Consider the following 16,137-nt stretch of genomic DNA (forward strand, 5'->3'; position numbering starts at 1 on the left):
AGTTCAAGGCTCAGTTCCCCAGGACCCACGTTAGCCAGATGTACAAGGGGGTGCATGAGTCTGGAGTTCATTTGCAGTGGCTGGAAGCCCTGGAGTGCCCATTCTCTCTCTCTCTCTCTCTCTCTCTCTCTCTCTCTCTCTCTCTGTCACTCTCAAATAAATAAATAAACAAATAAAATACTTCTTTAAAAAAAATAAAAGAAAGACTGATTGAGAGGTGGAGGGGATACTATGGAGAATGGAGTTTCAAAGGGGAAAGTGGGGGGAGAGAGGACATTACCATGGGATATTTTTTATAATCATGGAAATTATTAATAAAAAATTTGAGAAGAAAAAGATAGTTAACAGGGGCTGGTGAAATGGCTTAACGATTAAGGTGTTTGTCTGCAAAGCCTATGGACCCCAGTTCGATTCCATGAGCCAGATGCACAAAGGGGGCACATGCATCTGGAGTTTGTTTGCAGTGGCTAAAGACCCTGGCACATCCATTCTCTTTCTATCCACCTCTCTCTCTTTCAAAAAAAAAAAACATTTAAATATAAATAAATAGTTAACAGGGGAGAAATAGAGAAATAAGTGGCTTAATGGTTAAGGCACTTGCCAACAAAGCCAAAGGACCTAGGTTCAATTTCCCAGGATGCACGTAAGCCAGATGCACAAGGGGGTGCACACATCTGGAGTTTGGTTGCAGCAGCTGGAAGCCCTGGCATACCCATTCTCTCTCTCTCTCTCTCAAATAAAGAATTTAAAAAAAAAAATGGTTAACAGAGCTGGAGAGATGGCTTAGCTGTTAAGGCACTTGTCTATGTAGCCTAAGGACCCACGTTTGATTACCCAGAACCCACATAAGCCAGATGCACATGTGTCTGGAGTACATTTGCAGTGGCTAGAGGCCCTGGTACACCCATTATCTCTCTCTCCCTTCCTCCCTCTGTCTCTAATAAATAGACTAATAAAAGTGGTTAACACAGAGAGTAGTGAGATGCAGCTGAAAAGTACAGTAGTAGTCTAGAGTTCCAAAGGCTCTGGGTTCTTTCATTGGTACTGCAAAATAAATAAAGTTAACATAGGAGATATGTACAATGGTACCTGACTATAGGTAGAAAGTTGAGTTCAGCCTGGGCTATACACTACCTAATCTCAAAAATAAAAAAAAAAAAGTGAAGGATAGACCCTGAGGAGATGCTCAGCAGTTACAGGTGTTTGCTTGCAAAACCTGCCAGACAGGGTTGGATTACCAGTAACCACATATAAGCAGATGCACAAAGTGCTGCATGCATCTGGAGTTTTGCTTGCAGTGACAAGAGAGTATGGTATGCTCTCTTAAATAAATAAATAAATAAATAAATAAATAAATAAATAGGAGCCAGAGACTGGAGAGATGGCTTAGTGGTTAAAGTGCTTGCCTGCTATCCCTAGGGACTCATGTTATACTCTCCAGATCCCACATAAGCCAAACAAAGTGACATAAACACTGCACATTAACACAAAGTGGTGCTCGCGTCTGAAGTTCAACTAAAGTAGAGGCCCTGGCGTGCCAATTCTCTCACTCATTAAAAAAAAAAAAAAAAAGCGGGCTGGAGAGATGGCTTAGCAGTTAAGGAGCATGCCTGTGAAGCCTAAGGACCCCGGTTCAATTCTCCAGGTCCCACATAAGCACATGGTGGCACATGCATCTGGAGTTCGTTTGCAGTGGCTAGAGGCCTGGTGTGCCCATTCCCTTTCTCTCTCTCTCTCTCTCTCTCCTTCTATCTCTAACAAATAAATAAAAATAAAATCTTGGAAGAAAAAAAAAAAACCCAAGGGGCTGGAGAGATGGCTTAGTGGTTAAGTGCTTGCCTGTGAAGCCTAAGGACCCCGGTTCGAGGCTTGATCCCCCAGGACCCATGTTAGCCAGATGCACAAGGGGGCACATGCATCTGGAGTTCGTTTGCAGTGGCTGGAGGCCCTGGCGTGCCCATTCTCTCCCTCTTTCTCTATGCCTCTCTCTGTCTGTCGCTCTCAAATAAATAAATAAAAATAAATTTTTTTAAAAAAAAAAGCCACTCTGGGGCTGGAGAGATGGCTTAGCACATGCTTGCGAAGCCTAAAGACCCCGGTTCGATTCTCCAGGTCCCACATAAGCCAGATGCACATGGTGGCACATGCGTCTGGAGTTCATTTGCAATGGCTAGAGGCCCTGGCATGCCCAGTCTCTCTCTCTCTCCTTCTTCTGTCTCAAATAAATAAAAATAAAATCTTTTCTTTAAATAAAATCTCTTTTAAAAAAAAGCCAGTCTGTTGGGCTTGCCTCAAAAAGAAAGAAAAAAAAAAAAGCAGCCAAGAAGGTGGTTCAATGCTTGAAAGCACTTGCTTACAAAGCTTGCCAGCCTGCGTTCATTTCCCAGCACCCATGAAAAGCCAGACACAAAAAGTGGTGCATGGCGTTGGCATCCATTTGCAGTGGCAGAAGACCCTAAAGCAGGCCTAATGCTCAAACACACACACACACACACACACACACACACACAAGTAATTTTTTTAAATAGTTATAATAATCTGGTCCTGGTAGCACACACCTTCAATCCCAGCACTGGAAGTACAGACTGAGATCCAGGTCAGCCTGGGCTAATGAGACCCTACCTCAAAAAAAAAAAATGATAATCATAATAATAATAATAATAATAATAATAATAATTAGGGCTGGAGAGAAGGCTCAGTGATTAAATGCACTTGCTTACAAAACCTACCACCCATGGATTTGATTATCCAGTACCCACATAAAGCCAAATGCATGAAGTGATACATGCATCTGGAATTCATCTGAGAGGCAGAAAGCCCTGGTGCACACATTTTCATATTTATATTCTCTCCTTACAAATAAATTAAGTGGAAAAAAATTCAAATTTTTTCTATTTAAACCAAGCCAAGCAAGGAGGCATATGCCTGTAAACACAGTAAAGAAGTAGAGGCACTTGGCATGGTGGCGCACACCTTTAATCCCAGCACTCAGGAGGCAGAGGTAGGAGGATTGCCGTGAGTTCGAGGCACCCTGAGACTATATAGTGAATTCCAGGTCAACCTGAGCTAGAGTGAGACCCTACCTTGAAAAACAAAAATAAATAAATAAATAAATGAGAGAGAGAGGGAGAGAGAAAAAGCGGCTTTATCTGGGCATGGTGGCGCATGTCTTTAATCCTAGCACTTGGGAGACAAAGGTAGGAGTATCATTGTGAATTTGAGGCCACCCTGAGACTACATAGTGAATTCCAGGTCAGCCTGAACTAGAATGAAACCCTACTTTAGGAGAAAAAAAAAAAAAAAGAGGCAGTGGCTTGTGACTTTAAGTACTGTAAGTGCATGGGCTCCTGATCTACTCACTGAATTCAAGGTTAGCCTGAGCAACATAGTAAGACCCTGTCTCAAGAGAGGGAAAAAAAAAACATAGAAGACAAGCAAGCACAATGCAAAACATATGTAATCTCAACCAGCACATGAAAGCAAAATCAGAAGGCTCTCAGAGGCCCTAGCCTGAGCTACATATCTGAAACCCTGTCTCAAAACAGCAAGCAAAACCCTGTTCTCATACCAAGTGAAAGGAGAGAACCATACCCCAAAGATGTCAATGTCCACACATGTCATGGTATGTTCACACACATGCATACATACACACACATGCACGCGTAAGAAACAGGGCTGGAGAGATGGTTTAGAGGTTAAGGGATGGCACATGCCTGCGAAACCTAAGGACCCATGTTTAACTCCCCAGATCCCACATAAGCCAGACCCACAAAGTGATACATGCGCAAGGTTTACAGTGACTAGAGGCCCGGGCGCACCCATTCTCTCCCCCCAACTTCTCTCTCTCTCTCTGCCTCTTCCCCATCCCTCAAGTAAATAAATAAAATATTAAAAATAAATAAAGTGCTAGGCGTGGTGGCACATGCCTTTAATCTCAGCACCTGGGAGGCAGAGGTAGGAGGACTGCCATGAGCTCGAGGCCACCCTGAGATTCCATATTGAATTCCAGGTCAGCCTGAGCTACATTGAGACCCTACCTGGGTGGGGGGGAACGACCTCCTAGGGTTGGGGAGATAGCTCAATGGTTAAAAGCATTTGCTATGCAAGCCTTACAAACGGATTTCGTATCCTCAGAACCCATGTAAAGCCAGATGCAATCAACTTCATGTCTGTAATCCCAAAGCAAGATGGGAAGTAGAACTAGATTCCAGGAATTGCACAATCAGCTCACCTGGTGTGTATGCACCCATGAACCACAAGAGAGACCCTGCCTCAAACACAATGGAAGGTGAGGGTTTAACATAAAAACTTAAACTTTAGAAGTATTGCACTAAATGGAACAGAAAAGAAAATAGTGGGCTGGAAAGATGGCTTAGTAGTTAAAAGTGCTTGCCTGCCAAGCCTAAGGACCCAGGTTCAATTCTCCAGATTCCCACGTGAGCCCAGATGCACATGGTGGCACATGCATCTGGAGCTCGTTTGCAATGGTAGGGGTCCTCGTGTGCCCACTTTCTCTAATAAATAAATAAAAATAAAACATGTATTTTTTAAAAGTGAAGTGGGTCAGGCAGGGTGCAATGGCACATGCCTGTAATCCTGTAATCCCAGTACTTGGGAAAGTTGTGCAATGCTGTCTTCCAGATAAACATGGCAAGAACTCATACCAGCTGTGGTTACTCCCAAAAGACCTGGACAAGATTGGGTCCTTCAACACTCTGCCATGGACTGAGAAGAGCTCATTAAGACCCACTTCTCTCTGAGGAGCTATTGGCAGTCAATAGCTGCTGGGAGAAGGCAAGACATTTTCCTTGCTCAATGGGCACTGTTAGGTTGGTCATAACCCCTCATCACTGTGCATGTAAACAACCATTATTAGAGTAATTGAGATCACCAAAATGAAAGAAGGTCAACTAACTACTTGAGAAGAGGAAGATCAGTGGGAACGGGAACAAAAGGTAATGAAGGGTGAATATGACCAAAATACACTTAAGAGGGAGAGCTCTGTGGTTAATAAAGTACTTGCTTGCAAAGCCTAATGGCAGGGATTCAATTCCCAAAAGCCAATCACATAAATGGCCCATGCATCTGGAGTTCATTGGCAGCAGCAGAAGGCCCTGGCACAACCATTGTTTCTGTCTCTCCCCTTGTGTTTGCAAATAAAAAGTTTGTTTATCTGAGACAGAAAGAGGCAGAGAGAGAGAAAATGAGAATGAGTGGGCCAGGTATTCTAATCACTGCAAATGAACTCCAGAAGCATGCACCAACTTGTGTAGCTGGCTTACACGGGTACGGGGGAATCAAACCTGGGTCCTTGGGCTTCCCTGTTAAGTGCCTTTATTGCTAAACCATCTCTCCAGCCCTAAATAAATATTTAAATTAAAAAAATTAAAGCCGGGCGTGGTGGCGCACGCCTTTCATCCCAGCACTCCGGAGGCAGAGGTAGGAGGATCCCCATGAGTTCAAGGACACCCTGAGACTACAGGTCAGCCTGGGCTGGAGTGAGACCCTACCTCGAAAAACAAAAATAATTAATTAATTGTGTGTGTGTGTGTGTGTGTGTGTACTGTCAAAAAAAAGGGGCCGGGCGTGGTGGCGCATGCCTTGGCCTTTAATCCCAGCACTCGGGAGGCAGAGGTAGGAGGATCGCTGTTAGTTCAAGGCCACCCTGAGACTAGACTTAATTCCAGGTCAGCCTGGACCACAGTGAGACCCTACCTCAAAAAAAAAGCATTGTGGTGCATGTGTCTGGAGTTGTTTACAGTGGCAAGAGGCCCAGTATGCCCATTCATTAATTCTCTTTCCCTGAAATTAAGTAAGTAAAAATAAAAACATTTGGTGGAGAGAGGGGCTGGAGAGACCGCTCAGCAATTAAGGTACTTGCCTGAAAAGCCTAATGACCTGGGTTCTATACCCCAGTACCCATGCACAAAGTGGCACATGAATCTAGTTCACTTGTAGTGACTAGAGGCCCTGGCAGACATATTATTTTCTGTCTCTCTGCATGCAAACAAGTATTTAAAAAAATGGAAAGAAGTCAACTGAGCAAGGTGGTACATGTATGTAATCCCAGAACAGCAGAGCTAGAGAAAGAAGGGTCCCTAGGGCTCAGTTGTCTGCTGTCTAACTGATGAGCTCTCATTTCAATGAGACATCCCATCTTAACAAAGGTGGACTGAAGCTGGGCCTGGTGGCGCACACCTTTAAACCCAGCACTTGGGAGGCAAAGGTAGGAGGATCGCTATGAGTTCAAGGCCACTCTGAGACTCCGTACTAAATTCCAGATCAGCCTGGGCTAGAGTGGGAACCTACTTCAAAAAAACAGTGGACTGAGTTCCTAAAGCTAACATCAGAGGTTGTCCTTTGGCACACCAGGAAACCTGCACACACATAACACACGCACGCGCAGACACATTAAAAAAAAAAAAAGCCAAGCATGGTGCATACTTCTTTAATCCCAGCATTCAAAAAGACTGCTTTGAGCCGGGCGTGGTGGTGCACGCCTTTAATCCCAGCACTCGGGAGGAAGAGGTAGGAGGACTGTCGGGAGTTCAAGGCCACCCTGAGCCTCCATAGTGAATTCCAGGTCAACCTGGACCAGAGTGAGACCCTATCTTGAAAAACCAAAAAAAAAAAAAAAAAAAAGACTGCTTTGAGTTCAAGGCCACCCTGATGCTACATAGTGAATTGGTGAATTCCAGGTCAGCCTGAGCTAAATAGCAAGACTCTACCTCAGGGGGGAAAAAAAAAAACCAGTCTGGCATGGTGGCACCCACCTTTTCTCTCTCTTTTTCCTTTTTGAGGTAGGGTCTTGCTCTAACCCAAGCTGACCTAGAATTCACTCTTTAGTGTCAGGGTGGCCTCGGACTCAAAGCTCCTACCTCTGCCTCCCGAGTGCTGGGATTAAAAGCAGGTGCTACCACACCCAGTAGCACTCACCTTTAATCCCAGCACTCCAGAGGCAGAGGCAGAGGCAGGAGGATTGCTGTGAGTTAGAGGCCAGCCTGGGATCTACAGAGTGAGTTCCAGGCCAGCCTATACTAGTGAAACCCTACCTGGCATGGAGGGAGGCAATCAAGCTTGGTAAATCACATCTTTAATCTTGGTGCTTGGGAGGCAGAGACAAGAGGATCACCAAGAGTTCCAGGCCACTATGGGGCAACATAGTAAATATGAATTCCAGGTCAGACTGGCCTAGAGTGAGACATTACCTCAAAAAACCAAAAAGATAATAAAAACTAAAAAAAAAAACAAAAAGAGAATGAACCAGTCATGGTGGCACACATAGCCTCGGCTACACATTAAAAAGAAAGAAGGCTGGAGAGATGACTCAGTGGTTAAGGCCTGCAATGCCTGATGACCCAGGTTCAATTTGCCAGTACCCATGTTAAACCAGATGCACAGGGTGGCACATGCACCTGGAATTCGTGTGCAGTAGCTGGACGTCCTAGCGCACCCAAACTCCCCACTGCACCTCTCTGTCTCTCTCCTCTCTGTCCCTATATCTGCTTGCAAATAAATTAAATTAAATTTAAATCAGAGAGAGAGAGAACGATGGAGAGATGGCTTTGCGGTTAATGCACTCGCCTACAAAGCCAAAGTACCCAGGTTTGATTCCCCAGGACCCACATACAGAAGTACAAGGTGGTACATGCATATGGAGTTCATTTGCAGTGGATAGAGGCCCTAGCTCACCCATTCACTCTCTCCCTGTCTCTGCCTCTCTCTCTCAAATACTTATATATATATATAAAATCCCAGCACTTGGGAGGCTGAGGTAGTAGATTACCATGAGTTCAAGGCCTACCTACCTGCCTGGGCTACAGAGTGAGGTCCAGGTCTGCCTGGGACTAGAGTGAGACCCTATCTCAAAAAAACAGAGAAGCCAGGTATATTCCTTTACTCCTAACACTCAGGAGGCTAGGGTATGAGGACTGCCTTAAATTCAAGGACCCCCTGTAATGGGGGAAAACCAACTACTCCCTGATTGTATTTGAGGCCTGCTCTATGGGAAGAACTCAAGCCTGGTACTAAAAATTTCTTCAGAAGAAAGGCACAGGAGAAATAAATAAAAAGCCTATGGCTGGAGAAGGTCATAAACCTTAGTGTTGAAACTACTACTGTTTCATTGTTTGGCTAAATGGATGTATTTTGTTTGGTTTAGGTTTTTGTTGTTGTTTGTTTCTGTTTTTGTTTGCTTGGTTTTTTTCTTTGGTTGTTCGGGTAGGGTGTTACTCTAGTCCAGGCTGACCTGGAACTCACTATACAGTCTCAGGGTGGGATTAAAGGCATGCACTATCACACCAGACTTTGTTTTGGTTTTATTTTTTTCAAACCAGGGTCTCCTATAAAACCTACTCTGTAGCCCTAGTTTGGTCTCAAACTCACAGCAATCCTCCAATCTCAGCCACCAGAGAGCTGGAATTAAAGGCCCACCATGCCCAGCTTAATTATGCAAACCAAATAGCTCTCTAAATATTTATGTTTATGCCCATTTTTAATAATAGTCTCACTTTTGATAAGCTTCTCTTTTCAGATGACAGAAACTACTGGGAAGACTCAAAACTCTAAAAAAGATGCACACGGTGGTATAGTGGCTGGCAGCCCTGGTATGCCTGGGTCTAAGGACCCAGGTTTGATTCCCCAGTACCCACATATAGCCAGACACACTAGATGGCAGAAGCACCTGGAAATCATATGCAGAGACTAGAGGCCCTGGCACATCCATTCTCTCTGCATCTTTCTGCCTCAAATAAATAAATATGTCAAGGTGGCACAGATCTTTTTAAATTTATGGGTTTTTTTTGTGGGGAGGGTTTCCGAGGGACAGTCTCACTCTAGCCCAGGCTGACCTGGAATTCAGTACTTAGTCTCACAGTAGCCTCAAACCTCAAACTCACATCAATCCTCCTACCTCTGCCTCCCCAGTACTAAGACTGAAACATGGGCCATCACACCCAGCTTTTTTTTTTTTTGGGGGGGGGGACTGGCAGGTCTTTAATCCCATCACTTGGGAAGCAAAGGTAGAAGGATCACTGAAGTTCAAGGCCAGCCTGGGGACTACGAAGTAAGTACCAGGTCAGCCTGAACTAGAATTCAAGCCTAGATCATCTGCCATTGAAACCCATGATTCCCTAGTTCTACCCTCTTTTCTCCCAACTCTGGAAACTTATAAGATTCAACTTATGAAAATAAGATCAATCAATAAACATTTTATAAGGTTATTACTCTACCAGAAAATTACTAAAATTTTTACTGTCCAGAAAGGGTGTAAGTAGGGCTGAAGAGGTGGCTTAGCGGTTAAGAAATTTGCCTGCAAATCCAAAGAACCCAGAATCAATTCCCCAGGACCCACATAAGCCAGATGCACAAGGGGATGCACACATCTAGAGTTTGTTTCCAGTGACTGAAGGCCCTGGAGCACCCATTCTTTGTGTCTGTCTGTCTCTCTCTCGCTCACTCGCTTGCTCGCTCGCTCTGCCTATTTCTCTCTCAAATAAATAAATAATAAAACATTTTTAAAAAGGTATAAGTAATGTGGTGCATGTTCTACAACTTGTGGAAAACTCCTATTTAAGCTAATAAGACAAAATAACCTTAAGTATTAAAACTATAGTCAAGGGGCTGGAGAGATGGCTTAGCGGTTAAACGCTTGCCTGTGAAGCCTAAGGACCCCGGTTCGAGGCTCGGTTCCCCAGGTCCCATGTTAGCCAGATGCACAAGGAGGCGCACGCGTCTGGAGTTCGTTTGCAGAGGCTGGAAGCCCTGGCGCGCCCATTCTCTCTCTCCTTCCCTCTATCTGTCTTTCTCTCTGTGTCTGTCGCTCTCAAATAAATAAATAAAAAATTTAAAAAAAAAAACTATAGTCAAGGGCTGGGGAGATGGCTTAGTGGTTAAGGCCCTTGCCTACAAAGCCAAAGGACCCATGTTTGACTCCCCAGGACCCACATAAACCAGATGCACAAGGGGGCACAAGCATCTGGAGTTCATTTGCAGTGGCTGGAGGCCCTGGCGTGCCCATTCTCTCTCTCTCTATCTGCCTATTTCTGTATCTCTCTCTCTCTCTAATAGATAAAATAAATAAATTAATAAATAAAAGTATTAAAACTATGGTCAAGGGCTGGAGAGACGGCTCAGTAGGTAAGGCGCTTGCCTATACATCCTAAGGACCTGAGTTCCATTCCCCAGTACCCAGGTAAAGCCAGATACACATGGTGATGCTTGCTTCTGGAGTTCATTTGCAATGGCTAGAGACCCTGTCACAATCATTCTCTATCTGCCTCTCTCTCTCTCAAATTAATATAAAAAATAATTTTAAATTGAAAAAACACTATGGTCAAGCAACCTACTTGTCACATGACACACTACTCCAATAAAACAACTAGCATTTCTTACAAAAGAAAACTAAGAAAATCTCTAGACCATGCTTCAGTAACAATTCACCAGCTTGAGAGATTTAAATAAGCATCTTGTTAGCAAACACTCCTAATCAAGGTCAGCCTGGCCTAGAGTGAGGCCCTAACTCAAAACCAAAAAAAAAAAAAAAAAATAAGGCTGGAGAGATGGCTTAGCAGTTAAGGTGTTTGCCTGCAAAGCCAAAGTACCCAAGTTCAATTCCCCAGGGCCCACATAAGCCAGATGCACAAGGTGGCTCATGTGTCTGGAGTTGATTTGCAGTGGCTGGAGGCCCTGGTGTGCCCATTCTCTCTCATCAGTCTCTTTCTCTCTCAAAGAAATAAATAAGTAAAATATGTTTTTAAAAATAAAAAATAGAGCTGGGTGTGGTGGTGCAATTTTAATCCCAGCACTTGGCAAGCAGAGGTAGGAGGATCACTATGAGTTCAAGGCCACCTTGAGCCTACGTAGTGAACTCCAGGTCAGCCTGGATTACAGTGAGACCTTAACCTTGAAAAACCAAAAATAAATAAATATGAAAAAATAAAAGGGCTGGAGAGATGGCTTAGCGGTTAAGCGCTTGCCTGTGAAGCCAAAAGACCCCAGTTTGAGGCTTGATTCCCTAGGACCCAGGTTAGCTGGGTGTGGTGGCACACGCCTTTATCCCAGCACTCCGGAGGCAGAGGTAGGAGGGTTGCTGTGAGTTCGAGGCCACCCTGAGACTACATAGTGAATTCCAGGTCAGCCTGGGCTAGAGCAAGACCATACCTTGAAAAAAAAAATGCTCGGGGGGGGGGGGGCCCTGAAGATATGGATCAGCAGTTAAGGTGCTTGCCTGCAAAGTCTAGGACCCACGTTCAACTCTCCAGTTCCCATGTAAGCCAGACACACAAGGTAAAGCAAGCACACAAGGTCACACATACACATCTGGAGTTTGATTTCAATGGCTGGGGGTCTTGGCATGCCAATTCTCTCTTTTCCTCTCAATAATAATAGTAAGTTGTGGCCAGGCATGGTGGCTCACACCTTTAATCCCAGCACTTGGGAGGCAGAGGTAGGAGTTCAAGGCAACCCGGAGTCTATATAGTGAATTCCATGCCAGCATGGGCCAGAGTGAAATCATACCTCAAACCACCTCCCCAAAAAAAGAAGTTATGGGGAGGCTGGAGAGATATCTTAGTGGTTAAAGCACTTGCCTGCAAAGCCCAAGGACCTATGTTCAACTCTCCAGGTCCCACACAAGCCAGATGCACAAGGTGGCACATGCATCTGGAATATGATTGCAGAGGCTGGAAGCCCAAATGCACCAATTCTCTCTTTCTCACTCTCTCATAAAAATAGAATATAATAACCTGGAGTTCATTTGCAGTGGCTGGAGGCCCTGGCATGCCCATTCTCTCTCTCTCTCTCTCTCTCTCTCTCTCTCTCTCAAATAATAAAAATAAAGTAAAAATAAACAAATAAAAGCTGTGCGGCTTGAGGGATGAATTCGAGGTTAAGGCACTTGCCTCCAAAGCCTAAGGACCCAGGTTCAATTCCCCAGGACTCATGTAAGCCAGATGCACAGAGTGGCACATGTGTCTAGTTTACTGGCAGTGGCTGGATGCCCTGGCTCACCCATTCCTTCTATCCACCTCCCTCTCTCTCACTTTCTCCAAGAAATAAAGCAAAACAAAGCCTCTAGAATTTAAAAAAAAAAAAAAAAAAAAGTTGTGATTCCGAAAGGTGTGCTTTTAAAAAATATTTTCTTTATTTACTTGGCAGAGAAAGAGGGAGAAAGAGAGAATGGGCACGCTAGGGCCTCCAGCCACTGCAAACAAACTCCAGATGTGTGTGCCACCTTGTGCATCTGGCTAATGTGGGTCCTGGGGAACTGAACCCAGGTCCTTTGGTTTTGCAGGCAAATGTCTTAACCACCAAGCCATCCCTCCAGCCCGAGGTGTGCTTTTTTTCAAATTTGATTTGTTTATGAAAAAGAGAAGCAGGTAGTGAGAGAACGGGCACAACATGGTCTCTATGAACTCCAGACACATGTATCTGGCTCTACGTGGGTACTGGGAACCTGACTCAGATCCTTTGGCTTTACAGGCACTTGCTGAACCATCTCTCCAGCCCCAACAATGTGCTTTTAATCACTGTCTTCCAAAGTCAGCTTAATGCCTCTAGAGTAGAAAGCACTTAAAAAACACTGAGTCTACAAATAATCCATATTACTTAATTCCCTATAGACCCACCTCCTCCTTAATTGGTAAAAGCCCCTAACCACAAGGGTTACAATCAAGTATCAAAATTACTTTCTTGGGTTTTTTTGTTTTGTTTTTGTAACAGGAAAGCTAAATCAGGTGTGATGGCCCATGCCTGTAATCCCAGCACTTAGAACATGCAAAAGAGCAGGCAGGGGGGAATCAGCCTTGGCTACATACCAAATTCTATCCCAACACTTGGAGGCTGAGGCAGGATGACTGCCCCACATTCAAAGCCAGAGTGGACCACGTAGCAAATTCTAGGCTGGCCTGGCCACAGAGTGAGACCCAGTCTCAAAACAACAAAACAAGAATGCTAGCCCAGTATAGCGGCGCCAGGGCTTGTAATCCTGCGCGTGTACTCAGGAGAGTCTGAGGACGGGAAGTTCAATGCCAACCTGGGCAAACTACACTGTCTCAACGAAAACAGGAAAACAAAATACAACAGCAGCAACAACAACAACAACAAAAAGAAATGCTTTCTAAGATCCTAAGTATCTAGTTGCCAGAAGTCCTCGCCCCTCTAGTGTCAAAAGTCAACTTTCAATTGGAAACAGGGGGGTTATGAAAGGGACATTTGCATTTGCAAAGAGTAGGATCTTAAACGAAAAGGGAACAGAACTACTACTCCAAAGGAGCAGGGCCGTGCACAGTTGCAAACCACAAAAACATGAAGGCTCAACCTTCCAACTGTTCTGCAGGTTTCACGAACTTCTCGAGACCCCTAGAGCCGACCACTCGGAGCCACATGCCGTTCGCCTCTCGGCCCGAGCGCGCCTCGCTGCTCCAAACTTCGCGTCCCGTCTCCGCGGCCGGCCTTCCCGACGCCCCCGGGTCTGGCCCCGGCAGCCTCGGGCCGCCGTGCCCGACTGACTTTTCCGGACGGCCTCATGAAGCCCGGCCTCTCGAGCTGAGACCACCGTCCAGCGGCGCCGCGGACACCCGGCCCCTCGCCCCTGCACCCCGTCCCCAGGCGCCCCTCCGGTCCCCCGAAGCACGCAACGGCCGGGCCCGAAAATGGCGGAGCGCTGCCGCCTTCTGCAGGCGCGGCCGGGAAGCCGCCGCCGCACTCACCGCCTGAGGTCGAGCCGAGCTCCCGAGGGCGAGAGAAGCGCCCGTCTTCGCGGAAGGGAATGCCTCTGCCGTCGGGCCCCCTTCCTTCTCCCCCCTCAATTCCTCTCCTTCAAAGGAGCAGCCGCCATCTTCCCCTATGAGGCACCGAGCGTACGCTGGTACGTCACCACGCACGGACGTACGCCGCTGCGTCACGAAGGCCCGAGCCGCGGGCTTCCGTAGAGCGCGATCTGCGCGTGTGCGCGGGTGAGGGGCGGGGCGGGGCGGGGCTAGACCGGGTCCCTCCTGCCCCGCGGAGCTGTCGGTGTCCTTTGTGCGGCTGCGGGCCTGGCGCGGCTTCGGTGCGGAGGATTGAAGTGAGGACCTTCGGCGGTACTGACTTTCGTCAAGATACGAGCTAGCCTGAGTGCTGGCAAAAACATCCCATTTTAGCCGGGCGTGGTGGCGCATGCCTTTAATCCCAGCACTGGTGAGGTGCTGACGTAGGAGGAGCGCCCTGAGTTCGAGGCCACCCTGAGACCACATAGTGAATTCCAGGTCAGAGGCTGGAGAAAGGGCTTAGTGGTTAAGGCGTTTGCCTGCAAAACCAAAGGACCTCGGCTCGATTCCCCAGGACCCACATGAGCCAGATGCACAAAGGGACGCATGCGTCTGAAGTTGGTTTGCAGTGCCTGGGGTCCCTGTCACACTCATTCTCTAGCTGCCTCTTCCTCTGTGTCAAATAAATATATATTTTTTTAACTTTTTTTATAATTGACAACTTACGTAATTGTAAACAATAATTCCCTACCCCCACTTTCCCCTCTGAAACTCCACTCTCCATCATATCCTCTCCCCCTCTCCATCAGACTCTTGTATTTTGATGTCATCATCTTTTCTTCCCATTATAATGGTCTTGTGTAGGTAGTGTCAGGCACTGTGAGGTCATATATATCCAGGCCATTTTGCCTCTGGAGGAGCACGTTGTAAGGAGTCCTACCCTTCCTTTGGCTCTTACAGTCTTTGTTTCACCGATTCCACAATGGACCCTGAGCCATGGAAGATATAATTGAGATATTTCAGTGCTAAGCACTCCTCTGTCACTTCTCAGCACCATGGTGCCTTCTGAATCATCCCAAGGGCATTGCCATCTGAAAAGAGAAGTTTCTCTAACCAAAAATAAGAGTAGCATTAATATATGTGTATGAACATTAAGAGAAGTGCTTACTGGGCAGTTTTATAAGCATAGTATGTACATTTAGCCAGACAGCAGCAGATGTTACACTCCTCGGGTTCATGACTACCCCTGTTTTAAGTTTTTAGTATCAGGGATGTATTCCCTCCCATAGAGCAGGCCTCCAGTCCATTAGAGGGCAGTTGGTTTCCCCCATAACACACATGCCACTATTGCACCTGTTAGCTCATTTGGCCTAGCTGGCCAAATACAAGACTTTCACTGTCCACTGTTGGGTATCTTCACTGGTGATTTCTCTCTCTCTCATTGAACTGCATGCAGCATTTTTTTTTCCAGCTTTCTGTTAGTTGCTGTACATGGAGGAGGTTATCAGCTCAGTTCCAGCAAGATTTCTCAGTAACCTTATAGCCCAAGTATGTGCAGTCTTCAGCAATAGGGCTTTACCATCTATTCCTGGTGGGAAACCAAGGGCCTTGAAAATGGCCTGTACAGCGGGAATTTGCCACCGGTTGTGGGCAGCGCTAAGAAAGCTGAGGTGGGGACACGGGGCGCGCGGCCGCGTGCAGCCCCGAAGACGAGACGTGGGAGGTGCTGGAGGAGACGCCGCCGCCCGTGTTCCCCTACGGCTGCACGGCCTCCCTGGACTGGTCACTTGGCTGCGCCGCGCGCTGCCCCCGTCCAGGCCGGAGCCTTGCTGCCGGCGCTGCCTCCGGCGTCTCCACGCGAAGCCCGGAGGAAAGCCGCGGCGTTGCGGGCCGGGGCCTGGAGGCCGGCTCTACTGGCCAGCTTGGCGGCCGCAGCCGCCCCTGTACCCGGCCTGGGCTGGGCTTGCGACGTGGCGCTTCTCCGCGGGCAGCTGGCCGAGTGGCGGCGGGCGCTGGGGCTCGAACCGGCGGCCGTTGCGCGGCGCTCGCGCCCTGGGCCTGGCTCCGGGGACGCTAGCCGAGCGCGCGCTTCCCGGGCCCCGAGACGCGCGCGGAGGTGGAAGCCAGGCTGGGATCCTGGGCGGGCGAGGGCACGGCGGGCGGGGCGGCCCTGGGCGCGCTCTCCTTCCTGTGGCCCGCGGTTGGTGCCGCGGCCACAGGAGGGCTGGGGTACCGGGCCGACCACGGCGTCCTGCTGCAGGCCTTGGACGAGATGTTAGCTGATGCCCAGGTCATATTGACACCCCCCTGAGTCCACCCAGCGAGGGGCGGGCGGGGGGGGGCTGGGGTGCATTGTGAAAACGGGTTGTTGGGTGGGTGGAAGGGTGCT

At 47.3% G+C, this 16,137-nt stretch overlaps 1 protein-coding gene and 1 pseudogene across 2 annotated transcripts in view; one reads left to right on the plus strand and one right to left on the minus strand.

Annotated features, from left to right (window-relative positions):
• Positions 1-13,877, minus strand: part of Wdr33 (WD repeat domain 33) — a 110,535-nt gene extending 96,658 nt beyond the window's left edge. For both annotated transcript variants that reach the window (XM_045150191.1, XM_045150190.1), the window contains exon 1: positions 13,710-13,877. The gene's annotated coding sequence lies outside the window, so the exon portion shown is untranslated. The remainder of the gene's footprint in view (positions 1-13,709) is intronic.
• On the plus strand, positions 13,846-16,068 carry LOC101597833 (annotated as a pseudogene).
• Positions 16,069-16,137: the final 69 nt, after the last annotated feature.

The sequence above is a fragment of the Jaculus jaculus genome, chromosome 5 (assembly GCF_020740685.1).
Source record: "Jaculus jaculus isolate mJacJac1 chromosome 5, mJacJac1.mat.Y.cur, whole genome shotgun sequence".
NCBI classification, from domain to species: Eukaryota; Metazoa; Chordata; class Mammalia; order Rodentia; family Dipodidae; genus Jaculus; species Jaculus jaculus.